This window comes from Grampus griseus (genome assembly GCF_964374135.1).
Source record: "Grampus griseus genome assembly, chromosome: 8".
NCBI lineage: Eukaryota > Metazoa > Chordata > Mammalia > Artiodactyla > Delphinidae > Grampus > Grampus griseus.
The window spans coordinates 37,777,606-37,801,180 of record NC_139002.1 but is presented as its reverse complement, the minus strand read 5'-3'; the positions used below and the strand labels follow the sequence as shown (position 1 = coordinate 37,801,180).

Here is a 23,575-nt window from a genome sequence, read left to right as displayed (position 1 = left end):
GGAAAAGGCTTACATGTTCAAATGACTGTGTTACGGTCCTGTCTTACACAGGAGCCGTCAGGATATAACTTTTTATTGGTAGCAGAAGCTTCACTATTTGAAGGAAGCCAGACAGGGATCTCATAGGGAATTCTATCTCTTTGGGACCCTAAGGCTATAGGATCCAGTAGGTTTCTATGAGAGAAAATGGGAAACTATGCTCCAGACCAGTCTGGCTGTATGTGCTCACTACTGGCTCATAGTTAAAATTACTCGGAAGGGGGCTTCCCAGATGGCGCAATGGTTGAGAGTCCGCCTGCAGATGCAGGGGATACGGGTTCGTGCCCCGGCCCGGGAAGATCCCACATGCTGCGGAGCAGCTGGGCCCGTGAGCCATGGCCGCTGAGCCTGCGCGTCCGGAGCCTATGCTCTGCAATGGGAGAGGCCACAACAGTGAGAGGTCCGTATACAGCCAAAAAAAAAAAAAAAAAAAAAAAAAAATTGGAAGAATTGGATACCATATTGCTATTAGCAGTGAATCTGGGAGGCAGAATAGGGGCCAAAGCAAGGAATTTGGAGCCTGACAGGGCCGAGTCTAAACCTAAGTTGTTATCACTGTTAGCTCTGTGATTCTGTCACTTAACCTTTCTGACCCTCAGGGTCTTCAACTGTGTGATGGGCACAGCACCACAGCACAGAGCTATTCTGAGGGTGAGATGAGATGCATGTACAAAGCACTTCAAACTAGTATGTGCCATGAGGTGGGTTCTCAGTAAATGACAACACCCAGATTTCACACACCTTGTTGTACCACAGGGACTTCTCAAATACTGCAGTGACACAGGGTCACTCATCCAAAGGTGAAGGTAACTTACCATCACCAGTCGTTCTTTTCGGGTTGTAAGAAATAATTCAACATTTGAAATGCTTTTGGTAACTTATTTTTCCTGAGTCTTTACAGGTTAAAAGATGCAGTTAGCAGCCCTTTTTAATGTAGAAGCTCTAAGAAAAGAGCTTGGCACACTCTTTGCTCAAAACAAAAGGCCCTGCAGTCGCCTGGGGACCACGAGACTTGAGTTCAACCACTGAGTTACTTCAGGGTAGGGATCATGTCCCATCCTTTCTTTACTTATTCAAAAACTGTTTATAGAAGTAGCACACCTATGAGTTAGTGTCAAACTCCCTCACTGCAGGTGCAAAATGAAAGAAGAAAATAAAAATAAAGAAATTTTTTAAAAATTTAAAGATTATAATAAGTAAATAATTGCATTCACGACTAAAGAATAATATTTATGCTATATAGCTAATTTCTTGGCCAATGCTTCCTTTCCTATAACATGAGTGATGTGTACTATAATCTCCTAGGCATCCTCAAATCCCAGATTATTTATTTATGTATTTACATGGCTTAGGATACAAGTTAGGTCCTCACATGACTGTACCATGGAGGCATAAATATTTATGGCATAAACCTTATTTTGACATTTCCTGCACATACTATTTTTAAATTTTTTTATCCTAGAATTCATCATAGCCTTAGAAAATGATTCAAGGATGAATTAACACCCTCCCCTAATCAGAAATGTGAACAATTGTATTATTAATTTCTTTCCTTTAAATCACAGATCCAGCTTATTGCTGCTACAGCTCAAGTCAGAAGCTTCTGGATTCAACTCTTTCATGAGTAAAGGCTGTGTGTTTTAGGTAGAAAAAGTTTGTTTACGCTTTGCACATAACCGAAGAAACAAAGCCAATTTAGATAAAACTTTCCTTTTTTCTTTCTCTCCCTTGATTTCTGGCTGGGACGAGGTTTGCACCAAAGAAAACTGTGTGACTGAGTTACAAGGAAGGGAAAATAAACTCAGAGATGATGTAGGTTTTTTGCCCTCCAGTATGATTTCCAGATCTATCACAGACACGTTTGGAGGTATTGTTAGGAGGAAAACATGCATTTAGGGTACTTCTATTTCATGTCTTGAAAGGGGGATTGTTTTTGTGATGGGACATAGAAAAAAAGGTCTGATGCAAGCTAGTCACAGCACCTGCCACTCTGAGAGAACAGCGAGGGGCTTTAAGCACAATGAAAATGAGGAATAAAACGCCGGGTGTTTATCTCCAGCGTTGCAGATAGAAATATATCTCCGCCCAACGTGAAACATCGCCTTTAATAAGACTGCCCTGCATTCATCTCTCCTGCATGCACATGACGAGCACACCTCATCCGTCACGTCAAGACATGTTAAAAGGAACCTTCTTTCCCTGTTCCTTTCTACTCTGAATAAGTAATTATGAAAAACAAATCATGGCCATGTCTCTTTCTTTCTTCAGTTTTATTGGGTTTTGTCTGCCTGTCTCCCGTGGACATAAAGAATTATTCTGTTCATTCAGATCCGATGATTTTCTTTGGGGGGTTGTTTCAGATAAAACAGAGGGTCTGATTTTGTCAGGAATGTAGCTCTGGAAGTCTCTAAGAGCAACTATGCATATGAATTTGAGGGCAAAATGTCACCCTCTAAGTGAACTGAATGGAGAAAACACAATACAAGTCTGTTAAAATGCTGCTTTGGGCAACAAGAAAAAAAAGGCTGGATGTGATCATTCTTTCTGAAGGCCTTGTAGATGCCGACACATAGGATGATTTGAGGGGTGCCCACCAGCCTGCATTCGGATATTTGTTTCTGTGGAGTGTATTGCTCTGGATAAAATTTGGGGGCTCTTACTTGGAGAAAATGGCTCTTACTTACTTCTAGCCTGAAAAGGCTTATTCTTAAATGCACACAAGACTACCTGATAGAAAGAAGAACGTAGTAACGTACGTGTGTGTGTGTGTTGAATAGATTATCTCATCAAGCAGTTTGGAAAGCAAAGGGCAGAGGAATTGGGACCAAGCTGTAAGTTCACCTAAATTTTGATGAATGAAATTCTTCCCAGGTTGGAAGGTAGAAAGGCATGAAACAGGCCTGTATAACCTGGATTTCAACTCGGTTTTTGGATCCTGACCTCACACCTAGGCCTAATTCCCCACAGGATCTCCCTCCTGCCGCGTCCCAAAGTCCTCCAGGACTAACATCACCCTTACACAGTGACATGTGTCCCAATCATGTCCCTCACATTGGGTGTCACAGAAGGAAGGGCTTCAAAAGTGAAGTATAAAGCTGTTGTCTTCCATCTACCTCCATCTGTCCCTGTCTACTCTCTGTCTCATTCTCTTTGTGACTCTGTTCCTCTGCTGGTTGTCTCTCTCCCTTTGTCTTTCCCTCTCTGTCTTTATTTGATCCCCTTCTGTATTCTTAACTGTCAACTCCATACATATGACTCCTAAGTCATTGTACTGAGATCTGAGTGTCTTCTATGCTGTATTCTGAAATGTCTAACTACTTGTTGGACATCGTCATCTGATATTCTGCACCTCAAAATTACCATGTACCAAACTAGATTCAGTCCAACATCTAAACAACTTCCTTTCTCACCAGAAATGACAAAAACAAAAGCCATTGCCACCAGGTGAGTAAAACTCTGCTCTTCCTCATGACTCATCCAGTCATTCATCAAACACTGTTCAGTTTCCACCTTGTTGGGACGCTGAGGTTATAAAACTGAGAAAGAGAATTCCTATACTCCAGAAGCACAGGGTCATACCTTGTCAAGTATGTCATCTGACTACACAGTGCTTTGATCTGATACCTCACAAGATGTCACGGCAGCACAAAGGTGCGATACCTAATCCAGCCTAGGGGAAGGGGGCAGTTGAGGGTACTAGGAAGACATCCAGGAAGAGGTAACACCTGACTTGAGTTGCATGGGTTCTGTAGGAGTTAGTCTGATGGGGGCTGGAGAGATACACTAGCATTTCTTTCAGAATCAGCAATGTGACACAAGCCTAGACAGATAGTCTGGCAACTCCAAAGAACTGTAAGTAGTTCTGGATGACTAGAGCACAAAGTGTTAGGGGAGGGGCATACTCACAGCACCCGGGTCCACAGTCTGGGGGTCTTAGGGGTCATATGTGATGGATTCCATTCTCCCTCACTCTGTGTAAGGTAGCTGTCAAGCCTTACATATTTCACTTCCACCAGATATTACTCTGCTCTAGTTCAGACCTGCTTTACCTCCTGTTGGGCCAGTGTAATAAGCCCTGTTTCAGTCTCCATCCTTCCTCCACTCTAATTTATCTGATCTCCCATTACAACATATTTCTGAAGACTCCTTACTAAAAGCATGCTTTGTAGTCCAGCAGCAAGGGCATCACCTGGGAGTTTCTTAGAAATGCAGGCTCTCAAGCCCCTGCCTAGACCTTCTGAATCTGAATCTGCATTTTAACAAAATCCCTTGGTGATGTGAATGCATACTAAAGTCTGAAAAGCACTGCTCAAAAGCATAGCTCTACTTATATTCTTTTTTTTTTTTTAAAGATGTTGGGGGTCGGACTTTATTAATTAATTAATTTATTTTTGCTGTGTTGGGTCTTCGTTTCTGTGCGAGGGCTTTCCCTAGTTGTGGCAAGCGGGGGCCACTCTTCATCGCGGTGCGCGGGCCTCTCACTATCGCTGCCTCTCTTGTTGCGGAGCACAGGCTCAGTAGTTGTGGCTCACGGGCCTAGTTGCTCCGCGGCATGTGGGATCCTCCCAGACCAGGGCTCGAACCCGTGTCCCCTGCATTAGCAGGCAGATTCTCAACAACTGCGCCACCAGGGAAGCCCTCTACTTATATTCTAACACTGCTGAAAAACATAATCTTCACTGGCTCCCTCGTGCCTAATGTATATAGTTCAAAACCCCTCATCTAATTTCTACTTCTTTCCAGCCCAACGGGACACTTTCCTTTTCTAGAACATGCTTCATCCATCCCTCTTCATCCCCGTGCCTTTGCTCCTGCTCTCTTCACTTGGAGCCCTCTTTCACTTAACAAACCCTTTTGATCCACTGTGCTGAGCCTCCTCCTAGATCCTTTCCAGGTGTGTCTCTCTCATCGCTGAATGTCCAAAGTACGTACGCTATTTCTTCTTAGTCTGTCCTATCTTGCAGTAGAGTTATCAGTTACATTTCCTGACTGTTAGTTGTCTATAAATTCCTGAAAAGCAGAGACTACAGCTTCCCCATGTAATTGTCCCTCATGATTTTAGTGAATAGGTGCTCTATACATATTTCTAGGATAAATTATTGAAAGAAAATATTTATACTCAAAAGGTGAAAAAGAGTAAACACAAATTGCTATCAATAGCAAAAGAAATGTAAACTCATCCAGCACTCACTTTGTAGCCCCCAGGAAATGACCTCCATTGGGTTGAAATTACAAATCTGAGAAACTACTTATCCCCAAATACTACAGCTACCAAAATACATAGTGGCCAGAAAAACTGACCACTATGTGGCCAGTTAGAAGTTCTGTCCAAATATTAGAAGTTCTGTCCAAATGTCTCAGTTTTAAACTTTGTACCTCCCACTTACCTTAAATATCACAGGGTACATGACCAGCAAGAATTCTAGGTTTATAACATCCTCTCCTCTGTCCCCACTAAAGAGAGGGAAAATGGGAGATAGCCATAAACCCTTTGATCTTCTTTAATGTATCATGTAAAATTTTTATTACCTATGTAATTAGCTATGTGTCTTCTGACACATGAACACATTTACCAGAAATATTCCTTTGAATCAATGTATATAAAGCAGGGAAGAATCATGGCGGGTGCGGCAGAAACGTGCAATGTTATCAGGTTAGGAAATATCCTGTTCACAGAATGCTGATTTGGTAAAAGAAGGAGAGGAGCTTTGCTGGGAGAATACCAATGGAGTTTAACAATGCAGCCCAAACATGTTGGGGCATTCTAGGTGACCAGCTCTCAATGACAAGCCCTCAAGACAAGCAGCTTGCCTGTCTGCCAGAATCTCACAGATTGGAAGCAAGGGAAATACTCAATCTCTCTCTCCAAAGGTGGATGGACCAAGGAGGCCACTGCAGTTATATTAAGTGATTCTAATTATCACATTCCTACAGCCAGAATGCAGGGTAGTTCTACCCACTGATTCTCCCAGCAGGAGCCCGCCAGAAGAAAAACTGGGAGGAAGCTTTAGAAATTGTCTTCCTTTCTCATACTTAGAAGAAATCATCTTTCTTTCTTATAGATGGCCAAGCTGTGAAATTTAGGCCCCCATCTGAATTTTCTGCTTCCGTTTTAAGATAGTTTTTTGTTTTGTTTTGTTTTGTTTAGGTCCCAGTGAGTTCAGAACCATGAGGCGTCCCTGTGACCCAAACGCTGCTTGCTCCTAGAGTTGGACCTTTCCTTCCCCATCAGAACAGGGCAGTATTAGTTGACAGGAGGTCCATGGCATCTCCGTTGAGTATGCAGTGTCTGGAGTCAACCAGCCTGGGTTCAAGTCTTTACTCTGTTTCTTACTAACCATATGACCTGACAAGTAATTGTAACCATTCTGCCTGTTGGATCTTTCTTTGATATTCTGATCATCATTAATTTATTAGCATTAATTTTGATATTTTAAAATATTAAAATATTATTAACCTTGATTACTGGGTTTGGGGCATCCTCTTAAATTTCTCTCACGAGGAGGAGAGTGCCTCCCTTGCCTCTCCCTAGTCCTGCCTTTGAGTCTCAGTTTGCTCATCTATAAAACCAAGTGAAAAATAGTAACCATTTCACTGGACTGATGAAAGGAATAATGGAGATAATACACTTACAATGTTTAGAACATCACCTTGCAAATTATGTGAACTCTTACTATTATTTTCTTTGACGCTGCAACTCTGTTCTTCCCACACTAGAGGAAGCTCATCGCAACAATGCTTCTCGAACTTGAGCAACCTGAGAATCACCTGGAGGGCTTGTTAAAACACAGATTCCTGGACACTGTTCACAGAAATCCTGATTATTCGGGACGAGGGGGACACGGGGTCTGAGAATTTGCATTTCTAACAAGCTCCCAGGTGCTGCTGTTGCTCTGGGCATCAAACTTTGAGTTTGAACAACATGGAGGTTAGGGGTGCCAACATTCTGTTTAGTCGAAAATCCGAGTATAATTTATAGTCAGCCCTTCGTATGCTTGGTTCCTTCGTATATGCGGTTCCTTCATATCCCTCGTTCTGCATCTGCGCATACAACCAACCTCCGGTGATATAGCAGCGTAGTATTTACTCTTGGAAAAAAAAAATCTGTGTATAAGTGGACCCACGCAATTCAAACCCACGTTGTTCAAGGGTCAACTGTACCTCACTACAGGGAATGAATGTAACTGGAGGCCCCTATTAAATCTTGGATTGATCCCTCGCCAGCAACATGTTTGTAATTAATCACCAGCGGACGCACAGGTTCATGTTGATAAATAGAATTGGCTGCCAACAGCCTCTGCAGCTTTTATCTACGCATTATAGTTTTTGTTTTCCTTTAGAACTTCTAGAGCTACGTCTCATCAGTGCTTATCCTGACTTTGTAAATGACCACTTAGAAAAACATCTCAGAAGTTTCTGAGACCACTCAACAACAAAGTTTTGCCAGTATTGGTTGGTAAAGACATTCAGTGCCCCAGTTCAGTGCCATTCAACCAGCTCTCACCAATACCTGCTCTGTGCCAGGCACTGTGGACAAAAAGATGAAAGGACCCAGGACATTCATTAGAATGCACAGTCCTCAGGAGGAGAGAGGCACGTGAACAGTAAGTCATAATTCAGAATTATATGTGACAAGACAGCAATATGCAGGGAGGGCTGTGGGGGAGCAGAGAGGGCGCCTTAGAATATTCTACAGGCTCCACCTAAGATAGCCTGGAGGAAGCGTCAGGATAAGTGACTCTTCACTTCCTGAGGGCTACTGCCAGGTGTCTGTGAAGCCCCAGGACCTGTAACACTGGCCTCCTGGCCCTCAATTCACTCTGCCAGAGGTGTGCAGATCCTGATGTTCTGCCTTCTCTTTGGTGCAGCCGTGCCCCCAAGAGGGCAGTTCGCTGCTCCCCCACAAGGTAAGTCTCACCCAGCAGGCTCTCCTTGTTTCCCAAGCCTGGGGAGAGATGTCTGCCTAACTTTGGAGTCCAGTCAGTGGACAAGTCTCCCACTGCAGTCCTTTTTTTAATTAATAATGGTGATGTTTCTTCTGTATAGCACAGGGAACTTTACTCAATATTCTATAATAACCTATATGGGAAAAGAATCTGACAAAAATGGATATATGTATATGTATAACTGAATCACTTTGCTGTACACCTGAAACTAACACAACATTGTACATCAACTATACTCTAATATAAAATAAAAAGTAAATTAAAAAAAGAATGGTGATGTTTCTCACTTTGTTTGGGACTCAGGTGGGAAAGAGGGATGCCATATCTTGGGCTCCCTCAGAAACTCCAGCGGAGATTAGTAGCCAAGTTGCGTCAGAAAGGGTGACTAGAAGGTAGTCAGACTGGATTCCTGTGAAGGCAGTGGGCCTGGAAATGCTGACAGGGCTCAGAGCCATCTGAGTTCCACCTGCCTTCTTGCTGGTTATGGTTCTTCAAAAGGTCCTTTAGGGTAGGGTCAGGCTGTCTATTAGGAGGCCTCGTGCATTTCTTTGAGCCTCATTTTCCTCCAAACAATACCACCCACCTGACAGGGTTGCAACAATTCACAAAGAAAATCTGGGAGGAAAATCTCTAGCTCACCAGAGTGACCTGGTCCCATGTTCAGTCATTACCTCCATGTTACTTAGAACAGGGCTTTGAGCTGTAAGAATGCCTGGAAGGCGCCGTCACTTCTTCAGAGAAAGGGCGACAGAAGGAACCTTCCTCGCCCTGCCCCCTCCTGCTTTCGAGAAAGCAGAGGCAAGTGAACTAAATCATGATCTAAACATAGCCAGCCACGCGGCTGGGCAAAACGACTGCAGCCTGAACAATGGCTCTTGGCTGATGTACGTCTGAGACGTAACTGCCGTGTGGCCTCTGTGGATACAGCACCATCAAGTATTACAAGAGGAAACATAAAAGAGAACAAGGCACAGAAACAAGCTCCCCGGATCACTGACATAACAAGCTCTTTCACTTCACTACGTAAAAGCCACAGAGCAAAAGGGCTCTGCTGACCACCACCCACTGCTACCTATTTCCAGCTCATCGAAGAACTGGCCCTCTGCCTGCCTGCAGACAGGAAGTGCTCCTGGTTTGCTGACAGGCTTTGCCTCCATAACCCAGGGCCTCCATCTGTCCACATGGTCAGACTCTCTTCCCTGACCATGTAGAGAAACCTGTTTTCTTCTGACACCTTCTGCTCTCATCTCTCCCTCAACCCCCCGCATGGATTGAAGATGGCTCACACTGGCCCTGGGCCCAGGCAGCCTCTTCCCACTCTGCCTCCCTGCCCCCCCCCCCCAACAAAGGTTCATTAAATTAGTCACTTGGACTTTCCATAGAGTTGAAGGTCACTTGCTGTAACTGTCAGCCAGGAGAGAGAGGCACCACTGGGGGAAGTTTCAGAGGCACGGTCTCCTTGAGTGGGAGGCTTGCTCTCACCGCCATGTTGCTGCCCCTGGACAGTGCACACATGCTATCTCCCTCCAGTGAGAAGACAAGAGTGCCCTCCCTCCAAGACACCAAGAGTTCCCCAGTGACAGCTCAGGCTTCCATTCCTGACAGGCTAAGGCAATTGCCTAAGCAGCTTTTTATGCTTCATGTTTTCCAACTAGAAAAACAAAGATACTTAACTTCCTCCCAGGGGTGATCTGAGGACATATTAACCAATTTCTGAAAACCACCTAAAGAGTTTGACCAGAGGAGGTAAAGAATGGTCACTGTTCATCCAGAAGCACTGAGATTAAATAACAACTACAACAACAACTCTACCTACTTTGTTTGGGCTGAAAAACAAATTATCATTGAAAACAAACCTAGGTCTCTTTATATAATGTTTCATCTCCAAGCTGGAACTTTAGTATTATGAGGCAGTAAAAAACAAAGCACAATGGAATCCTAAACTTGATGTTCTCTTGGCTCCGTGTCTCGCTTGCAGTGGTGGGTGGACTCTGTAATTACAGTGGTTGTGAAGTCCCCAGCCATGTCTCAATCGGGCAGGCAGGGCAGGCTCGGCACTGTATTAGCGACGGCAGTCATTGGGGGAGAGGGTTCCAATGGCTTCCCTGGCAGCATTGTCATGATTCAGCAGAGGAAGAAAGTGCCAGAAAGCCAGACACTACAAGAAGAGACTGATAAACATTCTGTGCTTTGTATGTCTCTCAAAGCTGGCATTTGGAGAATGCGGTGAAATTTCAAAACTCCAGAAGCAAAGATGCATGTAGGAAGGGGTCAGACCTATACCGCACAAGCTTCACTTCTGACAGGGAGTGGTCCCTGGTCGAGAGAGGGGCTGTCCCACTTGATGTTTCACCCCACTTGACATTTCAATGTCCAAAGTGAAGGACTTTCCCCAAAACATCTTGACACAAACATCATGGAGCTTTGTCCATGAAATCAAAGTACAGAAAGCATTGTTTATCCATCTGTGTCTAACCACTAGTGGTCTGTGGAAGAATGGCAGGTACTGCGGTAGGAAAATAATTTTAATCATGAGCCTTCATGGGACTTTGGCAAAACCTCCTCAGCTTTCTGTTGAGCTAAATGTTAGTTCTCCCATCACCACTGGTCAGTCGACTGACAAGAATGGCATGCTTATGCAGGAGGCATGAAAATCGTTAGAGATAACTATCTTTTTTTTTTTTTTTTACATCTTTATTGGAGTGTAATTGCTTTACAATGGTGTGTTAGTTTCTGCTTTATAACAAAGTGAATCAGTTATACATATACATATGTTCCCATATCTCTTCCCTCTTGTGTCTCCCTCCCTCCCACACTCGCTATCCCACCCCTCCAGGTGGTCACAAAGCACAGAGCTGATCTCCCTGTGCTACGCGGCTGCTTCCCACTAGCTTCCCACTAGCTATCTATTTTACGTTTGGTAGTGTATATATGTCCATGCCTCTCTGTCGCTTTGTCACAGCTTACCCTTCCCCCTCTCCGTATCCTCAAGTCCATTCTCTAGTAGGTCTGTGTCTTTATTCCTGTCTTACCCCTAGGTTCTTCATGACATTTTTTTTTTCTTAAATTCCATATATATGTGTTAGCATACGGTATTTGTCTTTCTCTTTCTGACTTACTTCACTCTGTATGACAGACTCTAGGTCTATCCACCTCATTACAAATAGCTCAATTTCGTTTCTTTTTATGGCTGAGTAATATTCCATTGTATATATGTGCCGCATCTTCTTTATCCATTCATCCGATGATGGACACTTAGGTTGTTTCCATCTCCGGGCTATTGTAAATAGAGCTGCAATGAACATTTTGGTACATGACTCTTTTTGAATTATGGTTTTCTCAGGGTATATGCCCAGTAGTGGGATTGCTGGGTCATATGGTAGTTCTATTTGTAGTTTTTTAAGGAACCTCCATACTGTTCTCTATAGTGGCTGTACCAATTCACATTCATAGCTACCTTTTAAGTTATCTCTTGTTATGCGAAACTTGACTCTTATAAGTAACCAACTATTTTACTTACCTATACCTATGATCTATCTTCACACTAACATATCTATTTAATATTAATGTAGAATGAGAGGGAAATAGATATAAAGCTAGCATATGTGGTTCACAAATATTTCAAAGAATCCAAATAAAAATCTTAGAACCTATGTATTTGCTTATATCACCTCTGTGGGTAATAACTTCTGTAAACTTACTGCCTGATAATTTTAAGATTGTATTTTTCTTTCCTTTTCTTTTACTTTTAACCCCCAAATTACCTATTTCAAACTTCAAGAGGTGGTCCCTAATTCTTGTATTCCATTCCATTTTAATTCAGTTCAAGGAGAATTATCTGTTGTGTTTCCAGGGCTGTGGTTTTAGTATTCAAAAGGAATATAAATCACATTTCCTGTTCTCAAGGTATTTCAAGTCCTGTGGGGAAGGCAAGGCTAAACACAAAACATGTTTGTCTGAGAGGATATGATTACTGCTAAAATGAATTATATGGATAAGAGGTGCTACAGAGTCCCATAGACTTCAAGGTTTGGTGAACACTTATAGTTTATTTACAGAGGAAAGAGTCCTAATTTTCATAGTCTGTTGACATGTGTTGGTTTCCCTAACATGGTAGACCACCCAGTTGTCCTTCTCTAGCTTTGTTTTGTTGGTCCTAGGGTGACCAGGCCCACACACGGAGACAGGCTCTGAAAGCAAGATGCTGCTCAGGTTGACCATCTGTCTAGGTTTTCCTGTGTGACACAGGGGAAGTCCAGAGAAATCGTGAATGCTCTCAAAAGTCAGCACATGAGGAGCTGCTCAGGAGAGAGCCCAGAGCTGGCAGTAATCTCCACTCCTAATGCTTCTGAGAAGTCTGACGACAGGTCGACAAGAGTAGTCTTGAAATCAGAGCAGATTTCTTTTGGCTGGGCAGAGGCTGTAACTGGCAAGTCCTAATTTATGTATGAAGTCTATTTTTTAATTTCACAGAGGAGCTGTCACCAGGTTAGAGGTAGAATGATCAGGAGAGAGACTACCCCATAGAGAATTAGCCAGGGGCATTGCTCTTCAGTGATCCTCCAGCTCTTATTAAAATTCTCATTTAGAACAAGTATCATTCAGATGCCCAGGTAAAGAAAGAATTTGGTAAGGGGATGTGGGTAAGGCATCCTTTTCTCAGCCTTACCTTTCGGGAAAGGAAATAAAATTTGCTGTGTTAGGAGAATAAAGTCTTCTTTGCGGGAAAGAGCAAATGGTAGAGGAAAAATGTGAAAATTCCCAAAGTTGTGGCTTTGAGCCTTCCTAATTAACACGAGAGCACAGCTCTCCTTCTGTTTCCTGTTGACTAGCGGGCAAAGGGCAGCTGTTCTTCCTTATGACCCACAGATGTGAAAAATATTGATTTGTCAGAATCCCTAAGGCTCTAATGAAATTTATGTGATTTTCATAAATACAAATTGTATCAGAACTGTTGTCATAGAAACTTGAGTGGGCAGAGCAGCCAAGGCAGGAGAAAGAGGAGAAATCTGTGGTCAGTTTTAGTGTATGGTCCCTTGAACCTACTGCCAGGCAGTGATCTTCCTAAAATGTCAACTTCATCCAAAGGCTTGCCATCCGCACTTCATCCATTTGCTGCTCAGTAGCGAGAAGTTAAACGCCTTTAAATCACCAGCCCGAAATTACCTATCCAGAATAATTTGCTGTCAGTCCCTTACCCCATCTCCTAGCAAGCCAAATTCAATTACCAGCCAAGACCCTAACCCTCTAAACCAGTGTTTCTCAAACTTCAGTGAACAAAACAGGTTGCTGGGCCGCATCCCTAGGGTGCTACCTGAGAATCTGCATTGCTAATAAATTCCCAGGTGATGGTGACCTGACACTGCTGGTCCAGGGACCACATTTTTTAAAAAGCCACTGCCCCACTGCCTCTACTCAGTATGCCCATTCCACTCTATGTAAAATAATATCACATTCTGAATTTATTATAGTTAGTCACATGTCCTGCACTATAGTGTTTATGGTTTTGAATTAGGGAACAGTATATGTTCTCATAAGCTTTGTGTCTCTCTATCCTACCACAGTGCTTTTGCATTATAGAAAGAGATCAATAAGTTCTTGTTAAATCAGGGGGAAACCAGGCAGAAATGACTGTCTTCTGAGCCTACAGAAAACCCTGAGATGTTTATGATTACAGGATCCCACTGAGCCATTTACATCAAGGGGAGGAGCCCCTGGCTCCTTCTGCTTCCATGTACCCTTCAGGTGGCCTTCTATCTCTTCTTTCCCTTTAAAGGTATTCTTGTCATTTGAGCCTGATTGACAGTAAAGAGTCAGAAAGCCCTGTTGTTGTTGTTTTTAATTTAATTTTTATTTTATATTGGAGTGTAGCTAATTTACAATGTTGTGTTAGTTTTAGGTGTACAGCAAAGTGATTCAGTTATACTTATATCCATTCTCTTCCAGATTCTTTTCCATATAGGTTATTACAGAATATTGAGTAGAGTTTCCTGTGCTCTACAGTAGGTCCTTCTTGGTCATCTATTTTATATAAAGTACTATGTATCCGTTAATCCCAAACTCCTAATTTATCCCTCCCCCTCACCTTTCCCCTTTGGTAACCATAATTTTGTTTTCTATGTCTGTAAGTCTGTTTAGTAAATAAGTTCATTTGTAACATTTTTTTAGATTCCATGTATAAGTGATATCATATGATATTTGTCTTCCTCTGTCTGACTTACTTCACTTAGTATGATAATCTCTAGGTCGATCCATGTTGCTGCAAATAGCATTATTTCATTCCTTTTTATAGGAAAGCCCTGGTTTTGAACCCAACTGTAAGACTTACAAACCCCATGGCCTTTGGTAAGTTGACTGACTTAAGCCTCAGCTTGCCCATTTCTGAGATGAGGTCTAATAATCCTTAATTTTCAGATTTGTCTTAAGGATTAAATAGAATAATGCATAGAATCTGTTGTAGCTCTGTGCCTGCCACCCAGTAGGGATTCACTCATCTATTATTTATCACAAACACAAATCTGGGGGAGAACGCACAGTGTAGTTTGCTCTGCACCCTCTAGGAGTGACCCTTGGTGCGCACTTGCCTATAAATTACTCCACGAGGTTTGACAAACGGCTACAGGATAACCTGCGAGCCACTGCACCTTTCCGTGAGAATCAGTGACCCCAATTTCTGCTGGGGGGATAAATCTTCTTCCATTTTAATAAAATTTCTCAAGCGTCAATGGAAAGCAGAAATGTCACAGAAAGAAGCATGTGGAAACTGCAGAGCTGAGAGTGGGGAGTGTCCCTGAGGACCAGTCTCTGAGAAGATGCCTGTGTCCTGTGATGGGGAACATTTAGAAGCTGAAACAGTAGGAATGTGGTGGGGAAGGCAGGGGAATTCAATCTGCTTTGCCTCCTCCACACAAATCAATCACAAAGGAAACAGGCATTTGAGGGAAAATTTCCTTTAGAATGTATTTCTATTACCTCATCTCATAGATCTCATTCCCTCCTACTATGATTCCTTGAGCAGAACAGCCTGGATCTTACACAGCCTCTTAATGGGCTCATTTTTGGACTCTGTAAGACAGACAAAGGAGTCTCGGAATCCCCCAGATGGGGACGGGAGCAGGTTAGAGGACCAACAAGAGGGTCACTTCAGACTGAGAAAGGATGATGGGAAGCTGACCCTCCAAATATCTTCAAGTTACTGGAATTTTCTACTTCCGTGCTGAAGGAAGAATTCTAGGCAATAAAAACATAATTAGAAGATCTACACTATAACTTACTTAAGATTGTGTTGTCTCACGTTCAGCATCCATATGTCCTGAATTTTATTCAACAAGCACAGTGTTCATATTTTATTCCACTGTTCGAATGGTATCGTTGTGTCCAGGAACTTCCCACAGTTTAGCTTCCAAATTATATCACCCAATTTGCCTCCTGTCCCCCACATCATGAAAAATGGGGTAATTTTTGGTTTGGGAAATATAACCATTGCAACATATGCCCTTCATTTTGCAAATGAGGAAAGTTGGATCTTACTACAGGTTGGTGTCAGCACCAGAGGGCTGAAACCCAGTTTTTCTGAATCTCAATACATTACTCCCTTCTAGTATATTATGCAGCCATCAGGTTCATTTTAAGCTTTTAAAAGGCTTGTTTTAAAAAATTAAACAAGCATTTTAATCCTGACAACATATCCCAGAACCCCCAGCTTTCTGTCTGCTTACAGAGAAGAAAAATAAAGTTAAATGATATGTACATAACTTCATGGGGACATTCTCTTTATTTTATCAATCTAACTTTTAATTATTTATTTATTTTATTTCATTTTTGTGTGTGTGATCAGCACATCCATGCAGAATCAGGTCAGAATTGTTTTTGCATCCATAAGAGGCTTATTGAATCAAGTGTTGGCATCTCTACTTGGTTTAAAACAAAGCATTTCAAATGGCTAATAAGATACTCGGAAGTCTTCTCATCCAGGTCTAGCACCTATGTTTCAGGAACTATACTAGGTATTAGGTATTAGAAGTTAATAAAAAGATAAAGAACTTACCCTCTTGGAATTTACAGCTGAGCTTAAGTGATCTGAGCAAGAGGGTCTAGGAAGGGCCCTTTTGCCGTCCCGGACACAAAAAACCCAGGGTCTGGCATAGTTTAATTAAATGACCATCCTTCCCAATTAGCCATGAAAAACACTGCTTGTGTAACTATGTCATTATCACTTCCTGCCTGGATTAGTGTAATCCATGATATGCAGGCCTTCTGTGCTCCAGCATTTCCTCTGGGGATTTGCAACCTTTGCAAAACCCCAGCTTTAGAATGCTGGCTAGAGCCAAAACGTCATTACTCACATTACTTCTATGCCAAGCAAGCTTCCCGTGCTTCCTTAACAGAGGAGTGCACGCTGTAAACGTTCTGTGGTTAAAAGGATGAGCAGAAAACGCTTCCCCAAACCTGGGGCTGTCTCGGCAGTTTAAGTATACACTTCTCTCACCCCAAGCAAAAGTTGGCAAGTGTCAGCCCCAGACGACATATGTGTTCATCTCCTGTTGCCTGTTAAGGAAAAGCTGGATATTGTAGAAATGATTCAGACCCTCAGTGGGATTGATGGGGTTCTTTCTTCCAATTCTACAATTCTGTTTTTCTAGAATAGCTACTTCCTGGGGACTTCCTCAGATAGGAAAACTGTCTTTATCCCCACAATTCATTTTTTCAATCATAAACTCACAATTTTTTCAGAAATGAAATAATACTAAAGATGAATTCGAAATATTTCAAATGAGGAAACTGCAGCTGAGAGAGAGAGAGAGTGGGAGAGATAACATGCTGAGACAAGGTCACAGCAAGGATTAGAATCCAAGTCTCCTAACTGATCTAAAGAACTACTGTGTCTTGTCTAATAAATAGTTCAGATTCCACTGACCTGTGCTATATGGCCACCTTCTCCCTCTACATTTATAGAAAGGGTCATTTTTTATCTGTAGGCTGTCCAACTCCTCAGTGCTATAATGGAAAGGATCCTGAATGTCAAACACCATTTCTCATTGGTAATATTGCTTAGGTAAATATCTCAAAATAGATTTTCAGCACCAGAGCAGGAAGACGCCCATGAAAGGAAGTTCCAGCTTCTGAAAATACCACCGGGCTTTCGCAAAGCCAAACTGCATGAAACAGATCAAAGAGCATTACATTGCCTTCTGGTTATGGGTCACCCTATCTCTGTGAATCTAGTCATAAAAGCACAGAAATTCAGAGCTGGGAGGGACTTCAGAGATCATCTTGTCAACTCCTTCAGTTTAAAGGTGAAGAAAGCGAGACCCAGAGAATACGAGAGACTCGCCCCAGGCTATAGAACTAGTTACAAGGAAACTGTCTGTCCTTTCTCCCTCTGTCACATTGTCCTGTAACAAAAGGCCTAGGCCACCTGATATATTCAGTGGTTGTGCCAACAAGAACAGAGAAGATGCTTTTGATTTTTTTAGGGTGATACAGATTGTGACAAAGCCCCAAAGTGACCTCTTCCAAAGCAGGAGAGCAGCACATGCTAACGTGCAACAAATTCCTGGACACAACACAGAAAAAAGAAGAAGGAGGAGGAGGAGGAGGAGAAGGAGAAGAAGAAAACCATCCCACAACACAGAAAAAAGAAAAGAAAACCACCACATCATGGTCTCAAAAGAAGTCGAGTCTGAGATCTGATGTTCACCATTCATCACATACCCTTTGATGCATGATGCTTAAGACAGTTAGTGTGGCACTTTCATAACTAAAGCAAGTACAAGAAGTGTCAAGTTCTGCACTTCCCTGGTGGCGCAGTGGTTGAGAGTCCGTCTGCTGAAGCAGAGGACACGGGTTCGTGCCCCGGTCTGGGAAGATCCCACATACCGCGGAGCGGCTGGGCCCGTGAGCCATGGCCGCTGAGCCTGCGCGTCCCGAGCCCCTGTGCTCCGCAACGGGAGAGGCCGCAACAGTGAGAGGCCCGCGTACCGCAAAAACAAAAGTCAAGTTCTACTTTAAAAACAGTAACAGTCCTTGCAGAAGTGATTATGGGAGAAACCTACCCATCCTTTCTATTTTGCTCTTCACTGAACTTGTGCAATGTAGTTCCCTAAATGTCTGGTGCCCAGAACTTCCAAGGGCAAGAACTTTGCAAAATAACATTTTTTATTAGAAAAACTATACATAATTATTATAGAAAATTTGCAAAATACAGAAAGTCATCAAGAAGAAAACCAAACAGATCTATATATTTACCATCCTTAGATAAATACTGTTACTTTTGAAAATATCTCTTATCAGTATTTTATTTAGGCATGCGTATACATAGATATTTTTCAAATAAATTGGCCTCACATCATTATATATTACTTTGTAGCCTGTTTCTGTTTGTTTTCACATTACAACTTACCAGGAACTTTTTTTTTTCCAAGTAGTTATCAAACTTTACTGAACCTAAGAATCACCTGGAAGGCTTATTAAGACAGAGTGCTGAGTCCCAATTCCAGTTTCTAATTTAGTACCTCTAGGGTTGAGATCCATAATTTGCATTTCTAACAAGTTTCCAGGAGATATTGATGTTGCTAGTCTGGGAATACACTTGGAGAGCTATGGTAGTACTACAACATAACTTTTTGTAAAAAAAAATGCCTGTAGAGTATTTCATTGAGTGTGGTATATGATAGGCATTTTGACTTTTTCCAGTTTTCACTGTTATAAATAATAATGTAATAAATATATATTTTGCATACCTTTTTAAAAAATAGCTTTATTGAGGTAAAATTCACATAGGATCAAATTCACCTATTTTAAGTATACAATTCTTTGTTTCTTTAAGATAAATTCTAAAAAGAAGAATTGCTGAGTCAAAGATTATATATTTTGATATACATTGACAAATTGTCCTCTGAGGTTGTACATAATTAGATTCGCACAGCAGAGTATGTACATCATTTTCTGATTTCCTTGGGCAACCCAGAATAGTATAATTTTTAAACACCTTAACAAATTTGAAAGGAAAAAATAGTATTGTATTGTTGCTTTTATTTATATTTCTTTGACATCAATTGAGGTTGAATATTTTCCCTCAGATATTTATTTGGCATGAGTATTTATGATTTTGTGAATTCTCTGCCTTAGGCAGGATATTTGTGTAGGTATCCTGCATAGCACAGACCATGAGGACATTGGCCATTTTAATGTTTGATAAATCGATACAGGGAAAATCCTATGTAAAATGTTATTTCCCTATAATTCTCATTGAACACCAGCATCCACCTCTCTCTCTCTCTCTCTCTCTCTCTCACACACACACACACACACACACACACACACACCCATACCCCAAATTGTGAAGGACCTCCAGGCTATGGGCAGTCCCAGGGAAACTTCCACTAAGGCAGCAAAAACACACTAGTTTAAAAACCCCCAACTGAATCTGGTGAGTCAGTTCTACTGCAGTCAATTGAATTGAGGTAAAGGATAAGTGTTACAATGTTTATAGGGTTAATTTTAAAAGAAAGTGGTTATTTTACCTAATAGGTTTTTCATCTTGTTTTCTGCTCTGCTCTGGGGGTTCATGGACTCAGCCTAACAGGTGGCTTCGTAGCCCAGTAGAAGCTGGAAGTAAGAAGGCCTGCGGAGAGAACGGTAACCGCTGATCTTTGAAAACTTTCCTAACTTGCCACCAAGGAAGCCCTAAGTTCGAATACCAACAGCTAGAGTTTTGGTGGAGAATTCTCCATTCTTGGGCTCTTTGGCATTCACTGGGGGAAAAAATATCATATATATTTTCACAGGTGAAGGAGAGTCGGTGCCCAAAGAAAGCATCCAATACAAAGGCACTGTGTTCTAGGTTTCAGCCTGTCTATAGAGTTTTTGAGAAGAGTTTCCTTTTCCTAAAATTCTTCTGAATAAATACAAGGTGACTCTTCCATTAGACCAGCATGATTTGAAATTATCTTTTTCTGCATGGTCTGCCCTACTGACTTCTCACCTCTTAAAACCCATGTGTTAGGAATACTTTTTTATTTCTCTTCTCTTACCCCTTAATACATTCTTGCTGAGGGATGTGCTCTGCTCCTACGGCTTCAGCTCCACCCTGAGACTGATGGCACCAAACACCACATCTCCATTGGCAAATGTGTTCCTCCGCTACGTTGATGAATGCCCTCTGGGAATTTATCTTCACTGGAAAGACTGGGAAGGCCGACAGAAGATGCAAACCCAACGTGTTTAAAACGGAACTTTTTAACTCTCTCCACCTCAACTTTCCTTCTTATTTTCCTCATTTCAGTTAATGGCATCCCCACTTACGTTAAAATCATAAGCCTTATCTGGATATTCTATATTCACTTGGTCCCTGAATCCTGCCTCTTCTGCCTCAAGCATGCATTTCCTATCGGCCCCTCCCTGTCTCCCCCCTGCCCTTGTGCATTAGCTCAGACCTTCCTAATCTCTGGCCCTCACTACTTCACCCCTTCTAGCTGGCCTTCCTCCTAGTTTACTTTCTTCACTCCAAACCACTCTGTGCCTTCAAAATGGCCTGCAGAGGTGTTTTCCCATTAAAGAAATCTGATCATGTCACCCCCCAGCCTGAAGATGGCTGCCTAGAGGACTAACTAACCTAAATTTTTTGACATGGCACCTAAGACTTTCCACTACCAGCCTCTTCTTCCCTCCACCACCAGCCGCCCCTGGCAGGCTCTGCTCTAGTCACACGGAATCTCTGTTCCCAGAACAAGCTATTTTTAACCTTTTACCCCTCCAGGTTTTGTGCATTCTTCTTCCTCTTATTTGTCACAAAATTTCCTCCTTATCCTTCAATGCCAGCTGAAATGAATCACCTCATTCATTCATTCATTCACTCATTCAACATAATTATTTTTAGCATCTATTAACTGCAAAAAAAAAAAGAGAAAAAAATTGTGCTAAGGGAAGCTAAACAGATAGGATCCCTGTTCTCGTGAAGCTATGAAATTCTTCTTGAAGACTTTCTTGACACTTTTGGCAGTTAATAATTTCCTCCTTACCCTCATAGCATTCTGTTCATACCTCTATGATAGCAGTTAATAAACCATAATGTAAGTAAGTCTGGATTCCTGACTAGACTCTGAGCTCCTGGGGTTAGGGGTGGAAGGGATGCATTGATGATTGAGTCTTACTCGCCTTTATATTTGACGAGGCTATTCAACATAGTGGTTAAGATCACGAGTTCTTAGACAACTACCTGGGTTCAAATTCTGCCTCTACCATTTACAAGCTCTGTAACTTTAGACAGTTTTTAAAATCTCTCTGTGTTTTGGTTTGTTCTTCCGTTGAATGAACATAATAATAGTAACCCATAAGGTTGTAAGGGTTAAAGGAGTTAATATATGAAAACAATTACTATAGAATATGGTAGGGGCTCCATTTTTATTAATTCCACTATGGTGCTAGTAATAGAAAGCCCTCCATAAAAGCTAACTTAATGAGTGGATGGATATTATTTAAGTATAATAAGATCGATCTGTCTGTCTATCTATCTATCTGTCTATCTACCTATCTCCCTATCTATCTACCTATCTAATCTTACTCAAAGACCATATCACCTCATTCACAGGTATGAGAATGGTCAGGCCAGATGTAACCCAGACAGCCGAGGGCAGTGATTCTCAAGCTTTAGCATACTTTAAAAATCTCCTAAGGGGAGCTTCCCTGGTGGCGCAGTGTTTGAGAGTCCGCCTGCCAAGGCTAAGGGACACGGGTTCGTGCCCCAACCCGGGAAGATCCCACATGCCGCGGAGCGGCTGGGCCCGTGAGCCATGGCCGCTGAGCCTGCGTGTCCGGAGCCTGTGTTCCGCAACGGGAGAGGCCACAACAGTGAGAGGCCCGTGTACCGGGAAAAAAAAAAAAAAAAGAATCTCCTAAGGAACTTATTAAAATTCGTATTTCTGTCCCCTTTCTGATTTAGTAATTTTGGAGTTGATCTCAGAATCTGCATTTGTAATGAGCACTGTGCAGATAGATGGTCCTTGGACCACACTTAGAGAAATACTAGCCCTGGCTGGTATCTTAGACTCTTTCCCCTGCTGGGGGTCCCAGAACCACACATTGTCTCGCGTGAACAAAGGGACTGGAGGGGTCCTGCGGATCAAGGCGACACAGTACCATGTGTTCGCACAGGATCCCTCTGTGGAAGACAGTCAGGGAGGGAAATGAAGTCCATAAAATGCACTCTGTAGAGACCTGCTACAAGGACATCTCTGTCATAAAGCAGGGCTGACTGTGAGGGTGGATGAAAACATTTTCTAGTAATCCCACTTGGGTTATTTTCTAAGAATCGGCAACAGAGTGACGGTATTTAGGGTACGTAGGTTTTGCTATTCAGGGTTGAGCTTTATCATCAGTTTCATGTTGAGTTAATTTATGCTTATTAATCTGCCATAAATTACCGATGTGACATTTGGCAGGTCACTCTGCCTTTCTGGGCCTCTTCTTTCTGTGAAAAGTGATTTGAGTTAAAGTTTCTCTAAGAGTCCTTCAGTCCTGTTATTCACTGATTCCTAGGCTGGGAATTGCAAACCACCTACCTAAGGCCTGAAAGAGCTCACGGCTCTCCTAAGAGAGAGCAGTTTTCTCGGTATTAACCACAGAAGCAGTTTCCAAATGTCAATCAATAGCAACACACCTGGATTTTTAAAGATGAAGAGAGAGTGCCAGTTCCACTGGGCAGTCTGCGCCAGCACTTAGCTGAAACAGGAACAAAAAAGCACATCTGAAACAAAGAGCCATTCTCTTCCCCCCTGCCCAGCTGGCGGCAAACCTGCTCCATCCAGCACTTTCTCCAAAGGCCTCACTCTCCTATCCTCAGGCCCTGGAGATGGCCACCACAGGAGGCAGGTACTTGAGCTACTCCTTCCTAGAGAATCTTGCTGAGGCCACCTGTAGGAAGTCATCTGGTCACAACCCTTGGGAGCAGTCTAAACGCACTAGCAACAGTGAGTCCATGCCTGTTTTTCTGGAAATCCAACTCCCATTCCTGCCTTTATTTCTGTTATGCCATTGTAGCATTGTGATTTATAATAAGAAATATATATTTGGTCTTTATTCCTGTTTCTGGCACAGAGTTCCTAAACCTCTTGGAATTTCCTAACTGACAAGAGCAATAAAAGTGCCTTTTGTTACATTAATGAGACAACTTTTGGACCACACCTAAGGATGGGGGATGGTTGCCCATGGAGCTAAACCTGTGATTAGAAGATTGGAACTTTAAGTCTCCCCCCTCAAATACCCTGGGAGGGGAGAGGGGTTGAAGATTGAGTCCTATCACCTACAGCCAATGCTTTAATCAATCGTGCCTTTGTAATGAAGCCTCTGAAAAAACCCAAAAGGTCAGGGTTTGGGGAGCTTCCAGGTTGATGAATACATGGAAATTTGGGGACAGTGGAGTTCCTGGAGAGGGCATGAAAGCTTTGTGACCTGTGCCCATACTCTGCCCTAGGCATCTCTTCCATCTGGCTGTTCCTGAGTTATATTATTTTATATTAAACTGATGATCTACTAAGTAAAATGTTTCTCTGAGTTTTATGAGCCACTCCAGCAAATCAATCAAATCCCAG

The 23,575-nt window shown here is 42.3% G+C and overlaps 1 protein-coding gene across 1 annotated transcript in view; it reads right to left on the bottom strand.

Moving 5' to 3' along the window:
• The window catches only part of MAML2 (mastermind like transcriptional coactivator 2), a 361,538-nt gene that overhangs the window by 171,980 nt on the left and 165,983 nt on the right, over positions 1–23,575 (bottom strand). The window lies entirely within an intron of this gene.